The sequence below is a fragment of the Benincasa hispida genome, chromosome 6, assembly GCF_027475165.1.
Source record: "Benincasa hispida cultivar pf3 chromosome 6, pf3_genome.v1.1, whole genome shotgun sequence".
Taxonomy (NCBI): domain Eukaryota; kingdom Viridiplantae; phylum Streptophyta; class Magnoliopsida; order Cucurbitales; family Cucurbitaceae; genus Benincasa; species Benincasa hispida.
In genome coordinates, this window is record NC_143483.1 from 34,649,133 (window position 1) to 34,655,478 (window position 6,346).

General features: G+C 33.0%; 1 long non-coding RNA gene across 1 annotated transcript; it reads left to right on the top strand.

The window, feature by feature from the left end:
* The first annotated feature begins 3,078 nt into the window (after positions 1-3,078).
* LOC150035622 (uncharacterized) lies at positions 3,079-4,379 on the top strand. Its single transcript, XR_016530197.1, has 2 exons — positions 3,079-3,353; positions 3,475-4,379. It is a non-coding gene; the product is annotated as an uncharacterized LOC150035622 (long non-coding RNA).
* Positions 4,380-6,346: the final 1,967 nt, after the last annotated feature.

Here is a 6,346-nt window from a genome sequence, read left to right on the forward strand (position 1 = left end):
AACACATATTTAAATAAACAAAAAAACATAGAATACAACTCTTATTTTGATTGAATCTCTCATTTTTAAAATTATATTTTTAGATCATCAACTAAATAAAACTTAGCAACGATCGGTTATGATGGTAGGTCTTTTAGCATCTATGTAAATAAATAAATAAATAAATAAATAAATATATATATATATATATATTGAAAGTGCACACACATATACATATTTGTAGTACAAGACAAAATGTATGGTAAAACATAGACAAGAACCTTCACCCCCTCCACTACATGGCAAGCATAAAAAAAGAACAACAAAAGGACGTTAGGTTCCATTATTTTAATTAGAAATAATGTTAGGTTCCATTAATAATAATTAATTAATCTTTATTGAAAAAAATGTTTCAGGCAAGAATAATGTACCTGTTAAGTCAATCTAAAAGTCAACCAAAATAAAGCATATAAATTGACAGATTAATATGAATTTTATTTTATTTTTTTATTTTCAACATTTTTTTCTTATTTGTGGTCTTGAAATTAACACGATAATAATTAGAGAAAAAATAACCTTAAACAAGCGATAATTATAATAGGTGGTTGTCATATTTGAAAATATGTCACACAAATAAATAATTTGTAAATATGTCAATTTTTTAAATCATTGAGTCTATTATTTATATCTCATTTATATAGTCTATCGAGGACAAATTTCTATAGTCGATAGACTATTTTTTATAATTTATTACTGGCAAACCATTTTTATGTATATGACTGATAGACCATTTCTATATTTATCACTAACGAACATCATTATGGTGTAATGGTGTATATTTTCCCTTCTATTAAAAACTATTTCTTGGATGAATCAAATATATATTTTTTAAAAAAATGTGCTTAAATGGTCACAAGTGAGTAGAAATGAAGATATCTCTTACGGTGGGATATTATTTGTGATAGTATAAGGGTTTTTTTTGGGGGTAAAAGAGTCCTTAGTAAAGACTAACCATATTTTGCTCTTTTTGCAAATGATGGGCATTGGAACAAACTGTCCCTAGGTGCAAGTATACTCCACCAACAAGTAGCATAAAATGGACAAAGACCAAGTACTGAATCGCAAGAGAATGAAAGTACAATAAATCGATTAAACAAAAGAAAGATCTCCTCTAAATTTGTAACCAATGGTAATCAAGAAATTAATTAGTGTTTGCTGTGTGCTTTTGAAATAAAGAAGATAAAATGCTAGAAAGAAGAGAGAACAGTAAACAAGGTTTGGTGTAAAAAAGATGGTGAGAGAAGAGAGATTCAAAAACCGTTTTAACCTTCCTGAGGAATTGCGCTCACTTTGCGTGCACAATTAATTTTCTTAACTAGATCTAGCACAATTTGGCACACGATCTAGGTGCTTTGTGTTGGATTTTATGTCCTAAAACTCGTAAATAGTAAATATAATTTTTGACTGTTCATTAATAAATTATTATTGATGTTTTTTTTCAATAAAGCGTTATTGTTTATATTATGTTATTCATGCCTAAGTAACTCTAATCCAATAAACTAACATCCTGAGTTGTTGTATGAGTCTTGAGCTGTATGTGAGACATACGGGGATCATTGTTCAAGATACAATCTAAAGGGTCTATAGTATATGGATAAGGTTGGGTACCTTATTCTGTAACACTTTGAATATAACCCATTTTGTATTCGATACAAACACAATGATTCAATGTGTTCGTGTAAGAGACATGTGAGTGGGGGTATCCTATGCAATGAGTTTGCATGAGACCGGACCTCGAAATAATAATCCCTAGCTATAACACTGTTGACTAGTTACATTTCTATTTCACTAGGAAGACCTAGGCAACTTAGTCTCAATTTTGAGTGAGTTATGAACTCCTGTTCATGAGGGATTGTCCATTGATTTGTATGGGTGAGAGTGGTTAGCTCGCCGACTCAATAGGCCTACCATTTTGGGGACAAAATCGAGTGAACAGGGAATGTAATTTCATAAGATGGAATTCACTCCTTTCCTGCTTTAGGAAAGTAGATGAATATTTTCTTAAGTAGTGTTTCCGAGTCTTGAACAAAGGGCCCTATTCTCTCATTGGCTCGAGAGAGATTTCTGTTTGTTGGTTGGACCACAAACAAGTTGTTCATTAGAGGAGCACTAGTACTTAAGAATGTAGAAGTAGCCCAGGGGTAAAATGGTAATTTAATCCAGTAGGTGTTACGAACACTCGTGAAGGACTAGCTTATTGTTATTGGTCTATATCCCTGGACATAGTAATATATTTACAGTGAGAATAGTGCAACTATGAGTTTATAGTGAAGTGTACCCACAGTTAATGAATATTGATTAACTCGGTTAATGAGTTTAGCCAATTAATTTCATATCGTTGAAGCTTCTGATCTGTAGGTTCATTAGGTCCAAATGGTAGCTCAAGAAAGAGTATTGAGGAAATTAAAGTAATTTGAATTGTTCAAATTAACTAAGGGAAAATAATATAAAGTATGTTGATACATTATAATATAAAGTTTATAATTTAATTAAACATTATGATATAAATTTATTTTTGAATTCGATTTAAAAATTTATTTATGGGAAAATTATATATTTGAAGGATTTCAAATATTAAATGGAATATGAATTAATTTCATATTAAAACTATAGGTTAAAAATAATGCGCATAAGATGCACATTAAAACTATAGATTATATGAGAGAAAGATAATTGAATGTGATTCAATTATAAAGTTAAATTAAATATATGATATTTAATTTAATGATTAATTAATTGGAGAATTAATTATCTTAATTTAATTAAATATGATTTGATTAAATTAATTGAATTTAAACTATAGATTATGTGAGAGGGATGTATTAGAATATGATTCTAATACCCATTTAATTAAATATAAGAGATATTTAATTATTATTAATTAATAACTTTAATTTATTTTTTTAATAAATTATATTCGATTTAGTTTATTTATTTAAATTAAATATATTTATTATTATTTAATTAATTAAAATAAATTAAAATTAGATTTGATTATTTTATAATAATAAATAAAGTTAAAGAAATAAAAAAATTTAGATAACTCCCCATGTTGGGAGTTACGTTTTTTATGGGGAGAGGGAGTCTTCTCCCTGATTTTCTCTCTCTCCCTCTCTGTCTGACTCTCACGCTAAAAGTGTGGTTTTAACTAAAAAAAAGAGAGAAACCCTCTCCTTAGCACTAAGTTCTCTCTGAATATGAATTTTTTTCTCCCAAAACGAAGAAAAGGGGATCTCACTATCCCGCCTCAGAAAACCCATCAGAGGATACCAGTGAAGATCTTTTAGGAGTTGTTTTGATCAAGAGGTCTAAAGGTAAGAAATTTCCTCTTTCTTTATTTTTGTTGAAAATGTATGTTTAGCCTAGGTTTATTTTCCAATGCTATCTTTGTTTGATATTAAATTAGAGTTAGATCTAATTTTTTTCGCTGTGCAGGGCTTTAATCCATGCAATTAGTATCAGAGTCAGGTTCGCATTGATTATAGGTGGGATTAAATGCATTATGAATGTTTTTAGTTTGATGTGAACTGTTTGGGTTTAATTGGCCATAGATTTACATTTGTTTTTATGTGATTTCATCATGTAAGGGCCCCTGCATTTTGGGTATTTTAATGTAAATTGAGGCTCTAAGTCCGTGTCTAGAATTAGGTTGAAGATCGATGAAGATCGGGATCAATTTTGGCCAAAAACGGAGGAATACAGTGGCTACAATTCGAGAAAAAAAAGGGAAAAAATCGAAAAACAGCGACGGACGCTGAAAAAGGAAGGGCTGACGTCAGCCCAACAGTTCGCACGGTCCGATTTGAGGTTCGCTCGGTTCGGTTGCTGATTTCAACATCACAGATCACGTCAGCGTGACGTCAGTAGGCGCGGTTCATTCTACCGTCGGTGTCGCGAGCACGGTTCGACCTGGTTCGTCCGGTTCGACTCAGTCTGGGACGCGATTCATACTGATTCAACCGGTTCTTTGACTTTTGCACCTAGTTTGACTAGTTCTGGGCTGGTTCAAGCGGTTTTCAGCTCGGTTTAAGCGGTTTTGGCCTGGTTTTGACATTTTTGTTCACGGTTTGAGCTCTTCTGGTTCGGTTCAGTGAAGACTATTTAGGATAAAATTAGTAAAATTAATGTAACTTTTTTTGCTTTAATTTTATCCTAGGGGCCAATTAACCGATTCATTAGCTATTTAAATGCTTTATGGATGTCATTTAGATATAATCCCACCTTAGGTTAAACATATTCATGCATTTTTATATTACAAGTGTTATAATATATAGTTTATGCATGATAGGTTAATTTGTTTATTAATATAATTGTTATATTTTTTTTTCGAAATTAATAAAGCATGAAGCATGTAATTACTTAGATAGATATAAAGAGTTATATTATTATAAAGTTTTGAACATGCTTAATTGATTTCCAGGTTTGCATTATATATAAAGTGTTATATTTTTTCATATGAAAATCTGAAGGATCTCATACCGAGAGTTCCATGAGCGGGCTTAGATTGCTTCGATTTCACAGTGACCGAAACATAAATGATATACATTCCATACTAACAATTATGCATATTTAACTCATCAACGGCATGCTCAGAATAAATAAAACATAGAGAAAAGGGCTTCATACCAGAGGAAGACGGTCTTCGTATGTGTGAACCCAAAGTAATGGAAAACTTCCACTGATCTACCAGTACCCGACGAGTCTGTCGACTGTTACTGCACGATCCGAACGTACATGAACAAGGCTGCAGGGACAACACCACCACAAGAAAAACCCGGGTATCCTTGGCATAAAAAACCCAAAGAATGGGATATGGTGAGTTTGGTAGAGGACGGAGGAAAAGACTTTGTGTAGACGATAAGCGCGCGTGAGAAGAACTCTGCTATCGTATAGCGGAGACGCTTATCGTATAGTAGAACTATGCAATCATTTAGGAAAAACTGGACGATCATTTAGGAAAGTGGTATACGATCGTTTAGAGAACGTGTGAACTAGACGATCGTTTAGACGAATGAGATTCTATCGTATAGGTTATCGCGATCGCTCTTTCACGGTTTCTTTTGGGCCCGGGATATCAAAAGCACGACTGAATTAATTCTCTAAAATGAAAACGATTTTCAAAATTTAACCCGCCAGTTACCTTAACCTTCGTGGCCCCATGTTGCCATGTTCAAACGTGAATTAATTGGTTAATTACTAAATAATTAATCAATTAATTTAATTAATAAATATAATCATATTATATTTATATCCTATAGTTTGATATCATATATATACTATAGTATTTTTCCTCTACTTGATATAAATCATATTTATATCTAATTTCCTCCAAAATAATGTATCTCATAGATTAAGCCAATTATATCATATATAATTAACCAGTCAAATTATATCATATATAATTGAACTTCCTCTTGTCAATTTGAACATTTCAAATTAACCCAAACACTGGTTCTCGACTTTATCCAAGCTACCCAGATGACCTAATGGACCTGTGGCTCGAAGCTCCATTGGTACGTGAATAGTTGACTAAAATCTATAGCCACGAGATTCACCATTCGTTAACTGTTAGTGATTCCACTAAAGACCAACAGTTGAACTCTTCTTACCACAGATATATTTCAGTGTCCATTGGATATAACCAACCATGAGTACGATGACCCTTCACAGATGCTCGTAAGTACAGTTGGGCAAATTTACCGTTTTGCCCTTGTAGTTACATCTCACTCCTTAAGTACCATTTATTCCTCTAATGAACAATATAACATAGTCCAACTATGTGTGAACACCTCTCGGGCTAAGAGAAGGTGTGTGACACCACATCGTTTAAGCCTCAGAATCAGCCTTTAAGGAAGCCATCTATCTACTTACCCCTGCCTCGGGGAAGGAGTGAATTCCATCTTGTGTAGTTGAGTTCCCAGCTCCCAAATCAGACGTATCCTCAAAATGGTAGGTTTGAATCGGCGACGTGGCCACTCGCACCCATACAAATCAAAGGATCGCCCTCAATGGCAAGAGTTCCCAACTCACTCAAGATTGAGGTCATCTTAGTGAAGTGAAGTCTCTGTCATGAACGGTGTTATATAAAGGGACATTAAAATTTCGTGGTCATGTCTTATACAAACTCTTTGTATAGGACGCCTCCGCTCGCATGTTCCCAACACGAATGATCAGGATCAGATCATCTGTGGCAAGTCACAATAGTTGTGATCATTCCACAAAGGGGCCGTGTCCATAGCATTACTAGGATAAGGTTTCCATCTTATATCCATATACTATAGACCATTTTGGTTATCACTCAAGACAT